The 18,121-nt window shown below is 46.2% G+C and overlaps 8 non-coding genes across 8 annotated transcripts; all 8 read left to right on the top strand.

Moving 5' to 3' along the window:
* Positions 1–909: 909 nt before the first annotated feature.
* Positions 910–1,100, top strand: LOC130327827 (U2 spliceosomal RNA). The gene has a single exon (XR_008872133.1). It is a non-coding gene; the product is annotated as a U2 spliceosomal RNA (small nuclear RNA).
* A 2,086-nt stretch (positions 1,101–3,186) lies between these two features.
* LOC130327815 (U2 spliceosomal RNA) lies at positions 3,187–3,377 on the top strand. Its single transcript, XR_008872122.1, has one exon. It is a non-coding gene; the product is annotated as a U2 spliceosomal RNA (small nuclear RNA).
* Positions 3,378–5,465: 2,088 nt separating this feature from the next.
* LOC130327803 (U2 spliceosomal RNA) lies at positions 5,466–5,656 on the top strand. Its single transcript, XR_008872111.1, has one exon. It is a non-coding gene; the product is annotated as a U2 spliceosomal RNA (small nuclear RNA).
* A 2,087-nt stretch (positions 5,657–7,743) lies between these two features.
* Positions 7,744–7,934, top strand: LOC130327791 (U2 spliceosomal RNA). Its single transcript, XR_008872100.1, has one exon. It is a non-coding gene; the product is annotated as a U2 spliceosomal RNA (small nuclear RNA).
* A 2,078-nt stretch (positions 7,935–10,012) lies between these two features.
* On the top strand, positions 10,013–10,203 carry LOC130327779 (U2 spliceosomal RNA). The gene has a single exon (XR_008872089.1). It is a non-coding gene; the product is annotated as a U2 spliceosomal RNA (small nuclear RNA).
* Positions 10,204–12,283: 2,080 nt separating this feature from the next.
* LOC130327767 (U2 spliceosomal RNA) lies at positions 12,284–12,474 on the top strand. Its single transcript, XR_008872078.1, has one exon. It is a non-coding gene; the product is annotated as a U2 spliceosomal RNA (small nuclear RNA).
* Positions 12,475–14,561: 2,087 nt separating this feature from the next.
* On the top strand, positions 14,562–14,752 carry LOC130327755 (U2 spliceosomal RNA). Its single transcript, XR_008872067.1, has one exon. It is a non-coding gene; the product is annotated as a U2 spliceosomal RNA (small nuclear RNA).
* A 2,083-nt stretch (positions 14,753–16,835) lies between these two features.
* On the top strand, positions 16,836–17,026 carry LOC130327742 (U2 spliceosomal RNA). Its single transcript, XR_008872056.1, has one exon. It is a non-coding gene; the product is annotated as a U2 spliceosomal RNA (small nuclear RNA).
* Positions 17,027–18,121: the final 1,095 nt, after the last annotated feature.

Below are 18,121 nucleotides of genomic sequence, written 5' to 3'. Positions count from 1 at the left end.
TATATATATATATATATATATATATATATATATATACGCGCACACACACACATATATATAAACGTATTCTCCGTTGAGATATTGCAGCCGCTGCTGTGTCCAGGCCCAGGAGCCTTAGCACTGTGCTGTGATGTCACTCAATACCACTGACATCACTAGGTGTAAACAACATCTCTCCTTTGCTGTGTATGTGACTATGGAGCTGTTTGGTGATGTCGTCTATTATGGCCTTCATAGAAGCAACAGGAGATTGTTGCATCCATCTAGAACCCTCAGAACTACAGTGCTATGATGTCACTCACTTCCACAGGCCTTGCAGAGTGTAAACAACAACAACCCAGCTTTGTTGTGTATGTAACCATAGGGATTTGTGATGTCACCTAGAACCTTCACAGCAGCGACAGCTTTATGAGGAGCATCAGCACTGCTCTGCCTGAGCAGAACCATCACCGCCATAGGTTGTCAAATAACCCGGGTTTAACCCACACAGGTAAGTCCAATGGGGTGCAGGCATGTCCTCTATGCTTACAGCTTCCCGTGGGTGTTGGTTTGATACCGTTTGGGGACAGCCAAGGAGGCATCTGCAGGCAACAAAGGTAGGTGTGTGCTTGTGTGTGTGTTTCCTATGCAGATCCTAAGCCCAGTGTCACATGCAAGTAGGAGGAGTAAGAAGGGTTCCTGGCAAATCCGGGTTATGGATTGCATTTAAAAAGGCCCCGTGGGAGTGCAATGGGCCCCTGTCTTGCTGCTTAGCAATAATGGTATGGGTTTAGGTTCTGCTGTGTGTACTGGTGGTTGACTGCCCCCCAGCCCAGAGTGTGCATGGAAAATTGTCTGGCAGCCTCCCTGACAGCAAGCAGTGATAGTGCCCATGAAGGGGACCTTGTTGGGCCCGCCCCTTTCACGGTTATCGCTTCTCGGCCTTTTGGCTAAGATCAAGTGTAGTATCTGTTCTTATCAGTTTAATATCTGATACGTCCCCTATCTGGGGACCATATATTAAATGGATTTTTGAGAACGGGGGCCGATTTCGAAGCTTGCTTCCGTCGCCCTATGCATTGACCCGATATGGCAGTATCTTCGGGTACAGTGCACCACCCCCTTACAGGGTTAAAAAGAAAGATTCCTACTTTCATTGCTACCTGCTTGCTGGCTAGCCAGCTAGCCAGCCCTGTGGGCCTTGCTGCTGCTGCTGCTGCAGCCAAAAAACAAAAGGTGGTGCTGCTGCTGCTTCTGCTTCTGCTTGTGTCTGGCCGCTGTTGGAGCGTCCAGGCACAGGACTTCTGCTGCTGCTGACTAAATGGCCTCCTTAATTGGATCATTTGAGTAGCCAGCACACCTGTGCAGGTAGGGCATGACATGATAGGCAGCTGCCTTGATAGCGGGTGGGTGCTGAATGTTCCTAATTGACAAAATAAGATTAATGCTTATGAAGAAATATAAAATCTCATCCCTTCCCCAATATCGCGCCACACCCCTACCCCTTAATTCCCTGGTTGAACTTGATGGACATATGTCTTTTTTCGACCGTACTAACTATGTAACTATGTAACATAACATGGGGGGGGGGGGTCTCCTGGCTGTTCACACAGGTGTGTCATTGCTGTACATTGACCATGCATTGCTTCTGTGGTATTGCAAAGGCAAAGACAAATGCTTCCAGCCATCCATTGCACTAATGGATTGGTCATCAGCTGGCTGTCTATGTCCCGCATCAATATAGACCAAAGTACAGAGGGTTAGGCTATGCTATTGTGCACCTACCTGATGCATCAGAAGGTGCGAGGCCCTTGCTAAATTCTGTGCACAGACTTTGAGATCTATGCTTTAGACTGTATCTAAACCTGCTCCAACATGGACTGACATTCTGGCCTACTTTCAGCCGATGCGACTTGTCTGTCGCTGAACAGTCGCTTTTTATGTATTCAGCACCTATGTATAATGTTGTAAAAATGCTCTAGAAGCTAAAGTCGCAGAAATGTCACACATATTTGGCCTGCAACTTTCTGTGCGACAAATTCAGACAGGAAAAATCAGTATAAATCCTTAGAAAATTATCCCCCAGTGTCTCCATCTGCTGGCGGTATTGAATAAGCATTGCTGCACTGATGGGGTATGCATTAGACGAAAAAAAAGAAGAAAAAGAAGAATAATACGCCCAGAAAAGAGGCGAAAAGGAGAAAAACGTAAAAAAACGTGAAAAAAAAGTAAGAGGAAGAGAAGGGAAAAAAAGGTGGAAATGGGTTTAAAAGTGATTTCGGCGGAGAAATATATATATATATATATATATATATATATATATATATATATATACGCGCACACACACACATATATATAAACGTATTCTCCGTTGAGATATTGCAGCCGCTGCTGTGTCCAGGCCCAGGAGCCTTAGCACTGTGCTGTGATGTCACTCAATACCACTGACATCACTAGGTGTAAACAACATCTCTCCTTTGCTGTGTATGTGACTATGGAGCTGTTTGGTGATGTCGTCTATTATGGCCTTCATAGAAGCAACAGGAGATTGTTGCATCCATCTAGAACCCTCAGAACTACAGTGCTATGATGTCACTCACTTCCACAGGCCTTGCAGAGTGTAAACAACAACAACCCAGCTTTGTTGTGTATGTAACCATAGGGATTTGTGATGTCACCTAGAACCTTCACAGCAGCGACAGCTTTATGAGGAGCATCAGCACTGCTCTGCCTGAGCAGAACCATCACCGCCATAGGTTGTCAAATAACCCGGGTTTAACCCACACAGGTAAGTCCAATGGGGTGCAGGCATGTCCTCTATGCTTACAGCTTCCCGTGGGTGTTGGTTTGATACCGTTTGGGGACAGCCAAGGAGGCATCTGCAGGCAACAAAGGTAGGTGTGTGCTTGTGTGTGTGTTTCCTATGCAGATCCTAAGCCCAGTGTCACATGCAAGTAGGAGGAGTAAGAAGGGTTCCTGGCAAATCCGGGTTATGGATTGCATTTAAAAAGGCCCCGTGGGAGTGCAATGGGCCCCTGTCTTGCTGCTTAGCAATAATGGTATGGGTTTAGGTTCTGCTGTGTGTACTGGTGGTTGACTGCCCCCCAGCCCAGAGTGTGCATGGAAAATTGTCTGGCAGCCTCCCTGACAGCAAGCAGTGATAGTGCCCATGAAGGGGACCTTGTTGGGCCCGCCCCTTTCACGGTTATCGCTTCTCGGCCTTTTGGCTAAGATCAAGTGTAGTATCTGTTCTTATCAGTTTAATATCTGATACGTCCCCTATCTGGGGACCATATATTAAATGGATTTTTGAGAACGGGGGCCGATTTCGAAGCTTGCTTCCGTCGCCCTATGCATTGACCCGATATGGCAGTATCTTCGGGTACAGTGCACCACCCCCTTACAGGGTTAAAAAGAAAGATTCCTACTTTCATTGCTACCTGCTTGCTGGCTAGCCAGCTAGCCAGCCCTGTGGGCCTTGCTGCTGCTGCTGCTGCAGCCAAAAAACAAAAGGTGGTGCTGCTGCTGCTTCTGCTTCTGCTTGTGTCTGGCCGCTGTTGGAGCGTCCAGGCACAGGACTTCTGCTGCTGCTGACTAAATGGCCTCCTTAATTGGATCATTTGAGTAGCCAGCACACCTGTGCAGGTAGGGCATGACATGATAGGCAGCTGCCTTGATAGCGGGTGGGTGCTGAATGTTCCTAATTGACAAAATAAGATTAATGCTTATGAAGAAATATAAAATCTCATCCCTTCCCCAATATCGCGCCACACCCCTACCCCTTAATTCCCTGGTTGAACTTGATGGACATATGTCTTTTTTCGACCGTACTAACTATGTAACTATGTAACATAACATGGGGGGGGGGGGGTCTCCTGGCTGTTCACACAGGTGTGTCATTGCTGTACATTGACCATGCATTGCTTCTGTGGTATTGCAAAGGCAAAGACAAATGCTTCCAGCCATCCATTGCACTAATGGATTGGTCATCAGCTGGCTGTCTATGTCCCGCATCAATATAGACCAAAGTACAGAGGGTTAGGCTATGCTATTGTGCACCTACCTGATGCATCAGAAGGTGCGAGGCCCTTGCTAAATTCTGTGCACAGACTTTGAGATCTATGCTTTAGACTGTATCTAAACCTGCTCCAACATGGACTGACATTCTGGCCTACTTTCAGCCGATGCGACTTGTCTGTCGCTGAACAGTCGCTTTTTATGTATTCAGCACCTATGTATAATGTTGTAAAAATGCTCTAGAAGCTAAAGTCGCAGAAATGTCACACATATTTGGCCTGCAACTTTCTGTGCGACAAATTCAGACAGGAAAAATCAGTATAAATCCTTAGAAAATTATCCCCCAGTGTCTCCATCTGCTGGCGGTATTGAATAAGCATTGCTGCACTGATGGGGTATGCATTAGACGAAAAAAAAGAAGAAAAAGAAGAATAATACGCCCAGAAAAGAGGCGAAAAGGAGAAAAACGTAAAAAAACGTGAAAAAAAAGTAAGAGGAAGAGAAGGGAAAAAAAGGTGGAAATGGGTTTAAAAGTGATTTCGGCGGAGAATATATATATATATATATATATATATATATATATATATATATATATACGCGCACACACACACATATATATAAACGTATTCTCCGTTGAGATATTGCAGCCGCTGCTGTGTCCAGGCCCAGGAGCCTTAGCACTGTGCTGTGATGTCACTCAATACCACTGACATCACTAGGTGTAAACAACATCTCTCCTTTGCTGTGTATGTGACTATGGAGCTGTTTGGTGATGTCGTCTATTATGGCCTTCATAGAAGCAACAGGAGATTGTTGCATCCATCTAGAACCCTCAGAACTACAGTGCTATGATGTCACTCACTTCCACAGGCCTTGCAGAGTGTAAACAACAACAACCCAGCTTTGTTGTGTATGTAACCATAGGGATTTGTGATGTCACCTAGAACCTTCACAGCAGCGACAGCTTTATGAGGAGCATCAGCACTGCTCTGCCTGAGCAGAACCATCACCGCCATAGGTTGTCAAATAACCCGGGTTTAACCCACACAGGTAAGTCCAATGGGGTGCAGGCATGTCCTCTATGCTTACAGCTTCCCGTGGGTGTTGGTTTGATACCGTTTGGGGACAGCCAAGGAGGCATCTGCAGGCAACAAAGGTAGGTGTGTGCTTGTGTGTGTGTTTCCTATGCAGATCCTAAGCCCAGTGTCACATGCAAGTAGGAGGAGTAAGAAGGGTTCCTGGCAAATCCGGGTTATGGATTGCATTTAAAAAGGCCCCGTGGGAGTGCAATGGGCCCCTGTCTTGCTGCTTAGCAATAATGGTATGGGTTTAGGTTCTGCTGTGTGTACTGGTGGTTGACTGCCCCCCAGCCCAGAGTGTGCATGGAAAATTGTCTGGCAGCCTCCCTGACAGCAAGCAGTGATAGTGCCCATGAAGGGGACCTTGTTGGGCCCGCCCCTTTCACGGTTATCGCTTCTCGGCCTTTTGGCTAAGATCAAGTGTAGTATCTGTTCTTATCAGTTTAATATCTGATACGTCCCCTATCTGGGGACCATATATTAAATGGATTTTTGAGAACGGGGGCCGATTTCGAAGCTTGCTTCCGTCGCCCTATGCATTGACCCGATATGGCAGTATCTTCGGGTACAGTGCACCACCCCCTTACAGGGTTAAAAAGAAAGATTCCTACTTTCATTGCTACCTGCTTGCTGGCTAGCCAGCTAGCCAGCCCTGTGGGCCTTGCTGCTGCTGCTGCTGCAGCCAAAAAACAAAAGGTGGTGCTGCTGCTGCTTCTGCTTCTGCTTGTGTCTGGCCGCTGTTGGAGCGTCCAGGCACAGGACTTCTGCTGCTGCTGACTAAATGGCCTCCTTAATTGGATCATTTGAGTAGCCAGCACACCTGTGCAGGTAGGGCATGACATGATAGGCAGCTGCCTTGATAGCGGGTGGGTGCTGAATGTTCCTAATTGACAAAATAAGATTAATGCTTATGAAGAAATATAAAATCTCATCCCTTCCCCAATATCGCGCCACACCCCTACCCCTTAATTCCCTGGTTGAACTTGATGGACATATGTCTTTTTTCGACCGTACTAACTATGTAACTATGTAACATAACATGGGGGGGGGGGGGTCTCCTGGCTGTTCACACAGGTGTGTCATTGCTGTACATTGACCATGCATTGCTTCTGTGGTATTGCAAAGGCAAAGACAAATGCTTCCAGCCATCCATTGCACTAATGGATTGGTCATCAGCTGGCTGTCTATGTCCCGCATCAATATAGACCAAAGTACAGAGGGTTAGGCTATGCTATTGTGCACCTACCTGATGCATCAGAAGGTGCGAGGCCCTTGCTAAATTCTGTGCACAGACTTTGAGATCTATGCTTTAGACTGTATCTAAACCTGCTCCAACATGGACTGACATTCTGGCCTACTTTCAGCCGATGCGACTTGTCTGTCGCTGAACAGTCGCTTTTTATGTATTCAGCACCTATGTATAATGTTGTAAAAATGCTCTAGAAGCTAAAGTCGCAGAAATGTCACACATATTTGGCCTGCAACTTTCTGTGCGACAAATTCAGACAGGAAAAATCAGTATAAATCCTTAGAAAATTATCCCCCAGTGTCTCCATCTGCTGGCGGTATTGAATAAGCATTGCTGCACTGATGGGGTATGCATTAGACGAAAAAAAAGAAGAAAAAGAAGAATAATACGCCCAGAAAAGAGGCGAAAAGGAGAAAAACGTAAAAAAACGTGAAAAAAAAGTAAGAGGAAGAGAAGGGAAAAAAAGGTGGAAATGGGTTTAAAAGTGATTTCGGCGGAGAAATATATATATATATATATATATATATATATATATATATATATATACGCGCACACACACACATATATATAAACGTATTCTCCGTTGAGATATTGCAGCCGCTGCTGTGTCCAGGCCCAGGAGCCTTAGCACTGTGCTGTGATGTCACTCAATACCACTGACATCACTAGGTGTAAACAACATCTCTCCTTTGCTGTGTATGTGACTATGGAGCTGTTTGGTGATGTCGTCTATTATGGCCTTCATAGAAGCAACAGGAGATTGTTGCATCCATCTAGAACCCTCAGAACTACAGTGCTATGATGTCACTCACTTCCACAGGCCTTGCAGAGTGTAAACAACAACAACCCAGCTTTGTTGTGTATGTAACCATAGGGATTTGTGATGTCACCTAGAACCTTCACAGCAGCGACAGCTTTATGAGGAGCATCAGCACTGCTCTGCCTGAGCAGAACCATCACCGCCATAGGTTGTCAAATAACCCGGGTTTAACCCACACAGGTAAGTCCAATGGGGTGCAGGCATGTCCTCTATGCTTACAGCTTCATGTGGGTGTTGGTTTGATACCGTTTGGGGACAGCCAAGGAGGCATCTGCAGGCAACAAAGGTAGGTGTGTGCTTGTGTGTGTGTTTCCTATGCAGATCCTAAGCCCAGTGTCACATGCAAGTAGGAGGAGTAAGAAGGGTTCCTGGCAAATCCGGGTTATGGATTGCATTTAAAAAGGCCCCGTGGGAGTGCAATGGGCCCCTGTCTTGCTGCTTAGCAATAATGGTATGGGTTTAGGTTCTGCTGTGTGTACTGGTGGTTGACTGCCCCCCAGCCCAGAGTGTGCATGGAAAATTGTCTGGCAGCCTCCCTGACAGCAAGCAGTGATAGTGCCCATGAAGGGGACCTTGTTGGGCCCGCCCCTTTCACGGTTATCGCTTCTCGGCCTTTTGGCTAAGATCAAGTGTAGTATCTGTTCTTATCAGTTTAATATCTGATACGTCCCCTATCTGGGGACCATATATTAAATGGATTTTTGAGAACGGGGGCCGATTTCGAAGCTTGCTTCCGTCGCCCTATGCATTGACCCGATATGGCAGTATCTTCGGGTACAGTGCACCACCCCCTTACAGGGTTAAAAAGAAAGATTCCTACTTTCATTGCTACCTGCTTGCTGGCTAGCCAGCTAGCCAGCCCTGTGGGCCTTGCTGCTGCTGCTGCTGCAGCCAAAAAACAAAAGGTGGTGCTGCTGCTGCTTCTGCTTCTGCTTGTGTCTGGCCGCTGTTGGAGCGTCCAGGCACAGGACTTCTGCTGCTGCTGACTAAATGGCCTCCTTAATTGGATCATTTGAGTAGCCAGCACACCTGTGCAGGTAGGGCATGACATGATAGGCAGCTGCCTTGATAGCGGGTGGGTGCTGAATGTTCCTAATTGACAAAATAAGATTAATGCTTATGAAGAAATATAAAATCTCATCCCTTCCCCAATATCGCGCCACACCCCTACCCCTTAATTCCCTGGTTGAACTTGATGGACATATGTCTTTTTTCGACCGTACTAACTATGTAACTATGTAACATAACATGGGGGGGGGAGGTCTCCTGGCTGTTCACACAGGTGTGTCATTGCTGTACATTGACCATGCATTGCTTCTGTGGTATTGCAAAGGCAAAGACAAATGCTTCCAGCCATCCATTGCACTAATGGATTGGTCATCAGCTGGCTGTCTATGTCCCGCATCAATATAGACCAAAGTACAGAGGGTTAGGCTATGCTATTGTGCACCTACCTGATGCATCAGAAGGTGCGAGGCCCTTGCTAAATTCTGTGCACAGACTTTGAGATCTATGCTTTAGACTGTATCTAAACCTGCTCCAACATGGACTGACATTCTGGCCTACTTTCAGCCGATGCGACTTGTCTGTCGCTGAACAGTCGCTTTTTATGTATTCAGCACCTATGTATAATGTTGTAAAAATGCTCTAGAAGCTAAAGTCGCAGAAATGTCACACATATTTGGCCTGCAACTTTCTGTGCGACAAATTCAGACAGGAAAAATCAGTATAAATCCTTAGAAAATTATCCCCCAGTGTCTCCATCTGCTGGCGGTATTGAATAAGCATTGCTGCACTGATGGGGTGTGCATTAGACGAAAAAAAAGAAGAAAAAGAAGAATAATACGCCCAGAAAAGAGGCGAAAAGGAGAAAAACGTAAAAAAACGTGAAAAAAAAGTAAGAGGAAGAGAAGGGAAAAAAAGGTGGAAATGGGTTTAAAAGTGATTTCGGCGGAGAAATATATATATATATATATATATATATATATATATATACGCGCACACACACACATATATATAAACGTATTCTCCGTTGAGATATTGCAGCCGCTGCTGTGTCCAGGCCCAGGAGCCTTAGCACTGTGCTGTGATGTCACTCAATACCACTGACATCACTAGGTGTAAACAACATCTCTCCTTTGCTGTGTATGTGACTATGGAGCTGTTTGGTGATGTCGTCTATTATGGCCTTCATAGAAGCAACAGGAGATTGTTGCATCCATCTAGAACCCTCAGAACTACAGTGCTATGATGTCACTCACTTCCACAGGCCTTGCAGAGTGTAAACAACAACAACCCAGCTTTGTTGTGTATGTAACCATAGGGATTTGTGATGTCACCTAGAACCTTCACAGCAGCGACAGCTTTATGAGGAGCATCAGCACTGCTCTGCCTGAGCAGAACCATCACCGCCATAGGTTGTCAAATAACCCGGGTTTAACCCACACAGGTAAGTCCAATGGGGTGCAGGCATGTCCTCTATGCTTACAGCTTCCCGTGGGTGTTGGTTTGATACCGTTTGGGGACAGCCAAGGAGGCATCTGCAGGCAACAAAGGTAGGTGTGTGCTTGTGTGTGTGTTTCCTATGCAGATCCTAAGCCCAGTGTCACATGCAAGTAGGAGGAGTAAGAAGGGTTCCTGGCAAATCCGGGTTATGGATTGCATTTAAAAAGGCCCCGTGGGAGTGCAATGGGCCCCTGTCTTGCTGCTTAGCAATAATGGTATGGGTTTAGGTTCTGCTGTGTGTACTGGTGGTTGACTGCCCCCCAGCCCAGAGTGTGCATGGAAAATTGTCTGGCAGCCTCCCTGACAGCAAGCAGTGATAGTGCCCATGAAGGGGACCTTGTTGGGCCCGCCCCTTTCACGGTTATCGCTTCTCGGCCTTTTGGCTAAGATCAAGTGTAGTATCTGTTCTTATCAGTTTAATATCTGATACGTCCCCTATCTGGGGACCATATATTAAATGGATTTTTGAGAACGGGGGCCGATTTCGAAGCTTGCTTCCGTCGCCCTATGCATTGACCCGATATGGCAGTATCTTCGGGTACAGTGCACCACCCCCTTACAGGGTTAAAAAGAAAGATTCCTACTTTCATTGCTACCTGCTTGCTGGCTAGCCAGCTAGCCAGCCCTGTGGGCCTTGCTGCTGCTGCTGCTGCAGCCAAAAAACAAAAGGTGGTGCTGCTGCTGCTTCTGCTTCTGCTTGTGTCTGGCCGCTGTTGGAGCGTCCAGGCACAGGACTTCTGCTGCTGCTGACTAAATGGCCTCCTTAATTGGATCATTTGAGTAGCCAGCACACCTGTGCAGGTAGGGCATGACATGATAGGCAGCTGCCTTGATAGCGGGTGGGTGCTGAATGTTCCTAATTGACAAAATAAGATTAATGCTTATGAAGAAATATAAAATCTCATCCCTTCCCCAATATCGCGCCACACCCCTACCCCTTAATTCCCTGGTTGAACTTGATGGACATATGTCTTTTTTCGACCGTACTAACTATGTAACTATGTAACATAACATGGGGGGGGGGGGTCTCCTGGCTGTTCACACAGGTGTGTCATTGCTGTACATTGACCATGCATTGCTTCTGTGGTATTGCAAAGGCAAAGACAAATGCTTCCAGCCATCCATTGCACTAATGGATTGGTCATCAGCTGGCTGTCTATGTCCCGCATCAATATAGACCAAAGTACAGAGGGTTAGGCTATGCTATTGTGCACCTACCTGATGCATCAGAAGGTGCGAGGCCCTTGCTAAATTCTGTGCACAGACTTTGAGATCTATGCTTTAGACTGTATCTAAACCTGCTCCAACATGGACTGACATTCTGGCCTACTTTCAGCCGATGCGACTTGTCTGTCGCTGAACAGTCGCTTTTTATGTATTCAGCACCTATGTATAATGTTGTAAAAATGCTCTAGAAGCTAAAGTCGCAGAAATGTCACACATATTTGGCCTGCAACTTTCTGTGCGACAAATTCAGACAGGAAAAATCAGTATAAATCCTTAGAAAATTATCCCCCAGTGTCTCCATCTGCTGGCGGTATTGAATAAGCATTGCTGCACTGATGGGGTATGCATTAGACGAAAAAAAAGAAGAAAAAGAAGAATAATACGCCCAGAAAAGAGGCGAAAAGGAGAAAAACGTAAAAAAACGTGAAAAAAAAGTAAGAGGAAGAGAAGGGAAAAAAAGGTGGAAATGGGTTTAAAAGTGATTTCGGCGGAGATATATATATATATATATATATATATATATATATATATATACGCGCACACACACACATATATATAAACGTATTCTCCGTTGAGATATTGCAGCCGCTGCTGTGTCCAGGCCCAGGAGCCTTAGCACTGTGCTGTGATGTCACTCAATACCACTGACATCACTAGGTGTAAACAACATCTCTCCTTTGCTGTGTATGTGACTATGGAGCTGTTTGGTGATGTCGTCTATTATGGCCTTCATAGAAGCAACAGGAGATTGTTGCATCCATCTAGAACCCTCAGAACTACAGTGCTATGATGTCACTCACTTCCACAGGCCTTGCAGAGTGTAAACAACAACAACCCAGCTTTGTTGTGTATGTAACCATAGGGATTTGTGATGTCACCTAGAACCTTCACAGCAGCGACAGCTTTATGAGGAGCATCAGCACTGCTCTGCCTGAGCAGAACCATCACCGCCATAGGTTGTCAAATAACCCGGGTTTAACCCACACAGGTAAGTCCAATGGGGTGCAGGCATGTCCTCTATGCTTACAGCTTCCCGTGGGTGTTGGTTTGATACCGTTTGGGGACAGCCAAGGAGGCATCTGCAGGCAACAAAGGTAGGTGTGTGCTTGTGTGTGTGTTTCCTATGCAGATCCTAAGCCCAGTGTCACATGCAAGTAGGAGGAGTAAGAAGGGTTCCTGGCAAATCCGGGTTATGGATTGCATTTAAAAAGGCCCCGTGGGAGTGCAATGGGCCCCTGTCTTGCTGCTTAGCAATAATGGTATGGGTTTAGGTTCTGCTGTGTGTACTGGTGGTTGACTGCCCCCCAGCCCAGAGTGTGCATGGAAAATTGTCTGGCAGCCTCCCTGACAGCAAGCAGTGATAGTGCCCATGAAGGGGACCTTGTTGGGCCCGCCCCTTTCACGGTTATCGCTTCTCGGCCTTTTGGCTAAGATCAAGTGTAGTATCTGTTCTTATCAGTTTAATATCTGATACGTCCCCTATCTGGGGACCATATATTAAATGGATTTTTGAGAACGGGGGCCGATTTCGAAGCTTGCTTCCGTCGCCCTATGCATTGACCCGATATGGCAGTATCTTCGGGTACAGTGCACCACCCCCTTACAGGGTTAAAAAGAAAGATTCCTACTTTCATTGCTACCTGCTTGCTGGCTAGCCAGCTAGCCAGCCCTGTGGGCCTTGCTGCTGCTGCTGCTGCAGCCAAAAAACAAAAGGTGGTGCTGCTGCTGCTTCTGCTTCTGCTTGTGTCTGGCCGCTGTTGGAGCGTCCAGGCACAGGACTTCTGCTGCTGCTGACTAAATGGCCTCCTTAATTGGATCATTTGAGTAGCCAGCACACCTGTGCAGGTAGGGCATGACATGATAGGCAGCTGCCTTGATAGCGGGTGGGTGCTGAATGTTCCTAATTGACAAAATAAGATTAATGCTTATGAAGAAATATAAAATCTCATCCCTTCCCCAATATCGCGCCACACCCCTACCCCTTAATTCCCTGGTTGAACTTGATGGACATATGTCTTTTTTCGACCGTACTAACTATGTAACTATGTAACATAACATGGGGGGGGGGGGTCTCCTGGCTGTTCACACAGGTGTGTCATTGCTGTACATTGACCATGCATTGCTTCTGTGGTATTGCAAAGGCAAAGACAAATGCTTCCAGCCATCCATTGCACTAATGGATTGGTCATCAGCTGGCTGTCTATGTCCCGCATCAATATAGACCAAAGTACAGAGGGTTAGGCTATGCTATTGTGCACCTACCTGATGCATCAGAAGGTGCGAGGCCCTTGCTAAATTCTGTGCACAGACTTTGAGATCTATGCTTTAGACTGTATCTAAACCTGCTCCAACATGGACTGACATTCTGGCCTACTTTCAGCCGATGCGACTTGTCTGTCGCTGAACAGTCGCTTTTTATGTATTCAGCACCTATGTATAATGTTGTAAAAATGCTCTAGAAGCTAAAGTCGCAGAAATGTCACACATATTTGGCCTGCAACTTTCTGTGCGACAAATTCAGACAGGAAAAATCAGTATAAATCCTTAGAAAATTATCCCCCAGTGTCTCCATCTGCTGGCGGTATTGAATAAGCATTGCTGCACTGATGGGGTATGCATTAGACGAAAAAAAAGAAGAAAAAGAAGAATAATACGCCCAGAAAAGAGGCGAAAAGGAGAAAAACGTAAAAAAACGTGAAAAAAAAGTAAGAGGAAGAGAAGGGAAAAAAAGGTGGAAATGGGTTTAAAAGTGATTTCGGCGGAGAATATATATATATATATATATATATATATATATATATATATATATATACGCGCACACACACACATATATATAAACGTATTCTCCGTTGAGATATTGCAGCCGCTGCTGTGTCCAGGCCCAGGAGCCTTAGCACTGTGCTGTGATGTCACTCAATACCACTGACATCACTAGGTGTAAACAACATCTCTCCTTTGCTGTGTATGTGACTATGGAGCTGTTTGGTGATGTCGTCTATTATGGCCTTCATAGAAGCAACAGGAGATTGTTGCATCCATCTAGAACCCTCAGAACTACAGTGCTATGATGTCACTCACTTCCACAGGCCTTGCAGAGTGTAAACAACAACAACCCAGCTTTGTTGTGTATGTAACCATAGGGATTTGTGATGTCACCTAGAACCTTCACAGCAGCGACAGCTTTATGAGGAGCATCAGCACTGCTCTGCCTGAGCAGAACCATCACCGCCATAGGTTGTCAAATAACCCGGGTTTAACCCACACAGGTAAGTCCAATGGGGTGCAGGCATGTCCTCTATGCTTACAGCTTCCCGTGGGTGTTGGTTTGATACCGTTTGGGGACAGCCAAGGAGGCATCTGCAGGCAACAAAGGTAGGTGTGTGCTTGTGTGTGTGTTTCCTATGCAGATCCTAAGCCCAGTGTCACATGCAAGTAGGAGGAGTAAGAAGGGTTCCTGGCAAATCCGGGTTATGGATTGCATTTAAAAAGGCCCCGTGGGAGTGCAATGGGCCCCTGTCTTGCTGCTTAGCAATAATGGTATGGGTTTAGGTTCTGCTGTGTGTACTGGTGGTTGACTGCCCCCCAGCCCAGAGTGTGCATGGAAAATTGTCTGGCAGCCTCCCTGACAGCAAGCAGTGATAGTGCCCATGAAGGGGACCTTGTTGGGCCCGCCCCTTTCACGGTTATCGCTTCTCGGCCTTTTGGCTAAGATCAAGTGTAGTATCTGTTCTTATCAGTTTAATATCTGATACGTCCCCTATCTGGGGACCATATATTAAATGGATTTTTGAGAACGGGGGCCGATTTCGAAGCTTGCTTCCGTCGCCCTATGCATTGACCCGATATGGCAGTATCTTCGGGTACAGTGCACCACCCCCTTACAGGGTTAAAAAGAAAGATTCCTACTTTCATTGCTACCTGCTTGCTGGCTAGCCAGCTAGCCAGCCCTGTGGGCCTTGCTGCTGCTGCTGCTGCAGCCAAAAAACAAAAGGTGGTGCTGCTGCTGCTTCTGCTTCTGCTTGTGTCTGGCCGCTGTTGGAGCGTCCAGGCACAGGACTTCTGCTGCTGCTGACTAAATGGCCTCCTTAATTGGATCATTTGAGTAGCCAGCACACCTGTGCAGGTAGGGCATGACATGATAGGCAGCTGCCTTGATAGCGGGTGGGTGCTGAATGTTCCTAATTGACAAAATAAGATTAATGCTTATGAAGAAATATAAAATCTCATCCCTTCCCCAATATCGCGCCACACCCCTACCCCTTAATTCCCTGGTTGAACTTGATGGACATATGTCTTTTTTCGACCGTACTAACTATGTAACTATGTAACATAACATGGGGGGGGGGGGGTCTCCTGGCTGTTCACACAGGTGTGTCATTGCTGTACATTGACCATGCATTGCTTCTGTGGTATTGCAAAGGCAAAGACAAATGCTTCCAGCCATCCATTGCACTAATGGATTGGTCATCAGCTGGCTGTCTATGTCCCGCATCAATATAGACCAAAGTACAGAGGGTTAGGCTATGCTATTGTGCACCTACCTGATGCATCAGAAGGTGCGAGGCCCTTGCTAAATTCTGTGCACAGACTTTGAGATCTATGCTTTAGACTGTATCTAAACCTGCTCCAACATGGACTGACATTCTGGCCTACTTTCAGCCGATGCGACTTGTCTGTCGCTGAACAGTCGCTTTTTATGTATTCAGCACCTATGTATAATGTTGTAAAAATGCTCTAGAAGCTAAAGTCGCAGAAATGTCACACATATTTGGCCTGCAACTTTCTGTGCGACAAATTCAGACAGGAAAAATCAGTATAAATCCTTAGAAAATTATCCCCCAGTGTCTCCATCTGCTGGCGGTATTGAATAAGCATTGCTGCACTGATGGGGTATGCATTAGACGAAAAAAAAGAAGAAAAAGAAGAATAATACGCCCAGAAAAGAGGCGAAAAGGAGAAAAACGTAAAAAAACGTGAAAAAAAAGTAAGAGGAAGAGAAGGGAAAAAAAGGTGGAAATGGGTTTAAAAGTGATTTCGGCGGAGAAATATATATATATATATATATATATATATATATATATATATACGCGCACACACACACATATATATAAACGTATTCTCCGTTGAGATATTGCAGCCGCTGCTGTGTCCAGGCCCAGGAGCCTTAGCACTGTGCTGTGATGTCACTCAATACCACTGACATCACTAGGTGTAAACAACATCTCTCCTTTGCTGTGTATGTGACTATGGAGCTGTTTGGTGATGTCGTCTATTATGGCCTTCATAGAAGCAACAGGAGATTGTTGCATCCATCTAGAACCCTCAGAACTACAGTGCTATGATGTCACTCACTTCCACAGGCCTTGCAGAGTGTAAACAACAACAACCCAGCTTTGTTGTGTATGTAACCATAGGGATTTGTGATGTCACCTAGAACCTTCACAGCAGCGACAGCTTTATGAGGAGCATCAGCACTGCTCTGCCTGAGCAGAACCATCACCGCCATAGGTTGTCAAATAACCCGGATTTAACCCACACAGGTAAGTCCAATGGGGTGCAGGCATGTCCTCTATGCTTACAGCTTCCCGTGGGTGTTGGTTTGATACCGTTTGGGGACAGCCAAGGAGGCATCTGCAGGCAACAAAGGTAGGTGTGTGCTTGTGTGTGTGTTTCCTATGCAGATCCTAAGCCCAGTGTCACATGCAAGTAGGAGGAGTAAGAAGGGTTCCTGGCAAATCCGGGTTATGGATTGCATTTAAAAAGGCCCCGTGGGAGTGCAATGGGCCCCTGTCTTGCTGCTTAGCAATAATGGTATGGGTTTAGGTTCTGCTGTGTGTACTGGTGGTTGACTGCCCCCCAGCCCAGAGTGTGCATGGAAAATTGTCTGGCAGCCTCCCTGACAGCAAGCAGTGATAGTGCCCATGAAGGGGACCTTGTTGGGCCCGCCCCTTTCACGGTTATCGCTTCTCGGCCTTTTGGCTAAGATCAAGTGTAGTATCTGTTCTTATCAGTTTAATATCTGATACGTCCCCTATCTGGGGACCATATATTAAATGGATTTTTGAGAACGGGGGCCGATTTCGAAGCTTGCTTCCGTCGCCCTATGCATTGACCCGATATGGCAGTATCTTCGGGTACAGTGCACCACCCCCTTACAGGGTTAAAAAGAAAGATTCCTACTTTCATTGCTACCTGCTTGCTGGCTAGCCAGCTAGCCAGCCCTGTGGGCCTTGCTGCTGCTGCTGCTGCAGCCAAAAAACAAAAGGTGGTGCTGCTGCTGCTTCTGCTTCTGCTTGTGTCTGGCCGCTGTTGGAGCGTCCAGGCACAGGACTTCTGCTGCTGCTGACTAAATGGCCTCCTTAATTGGATCATTTGAGTAGCCAGCACACCTGTGCAGGTAGGGCATGACATGATAGGCAGCTGCCTTGATAGCGGGTGGGTGCTGAATGTTCCTAATTGACAAAATAAGATTAATGCTTATGAAGAAATATAAAATCTCATCCCTTCCCCAATATCGCGCCACACCCCTACCCCTTAATTCCCTGGTTGAACTTGATGGACATATGTCTTTTTTCGACCGTACTAACTATGTAACTATGTAACATAACATGGGGGGGGGGGGGTCTCCTGGCTGTTCACACAGGTGTGTCATTGCTGTACATTGACCATGCATTGCTTCTGTGGTATTGCAAAGGCAAAGACAAATGCTTCCAGCCATCCATTGCACTAATGGATTGGTCATCAGCTGGCTGTCTATGTCCCGCATCAATATAGACCAAAGTACAGAGGGTTAGGCTATGCTATTGTGCACCTACCTGATGCATCAGAAGGTGCGAGGCCCTTGCTAAATTCTGTGCACAGACTTTGAGATCTATGCTTTAGACTGTATCTAAACCTGCTCCAACATGGACTGACATTCTGGCCTACTTTCAGCCGATGCGACTTGTCTGTCGCTGAACAGTCGCTTTTTATGTATTCAGCACCTATGTATAATGTTGTAAAAATGCTCTAGAAGCTAAAGTCGCAGAAATGTCACACATATTTGGCCTGCAACTTTCTGTGCGACAAATTCAGACAGGAAAAATCAGTATAAATCCTTAGAAAATTATCCCCCAGTGTCTCCATCTGCTGGCGGTATTGAATAAGCATTGCTGCACTGATGGGGTATGCATTAGACGAAAAAAAAGAAGAAAAAGAAGAATAATACGCCCAGAAAAGAGGCGAAAAGGAGAAAAACGTAAAAAA

This window comes from Hyla sarda, unplaced genomic scaffold (genome assembly GCF_029499605.1).
Source record: "Hyla sarda isolate aHylSar1 unplaced genomic scaffold, aHylSar1.hap1 scaffold_303, whole genome shotgun sequence".
Taxonomy (NCBI): domain Eukaryota; kingdom Metazoa; phylum Chordata; class Amphibia; order Anura; family Hylidae; genus Hyla; species Hyla sarda.
This window is presented reverse-complemented; position numbering and strand designations above follow the sequence as displayed.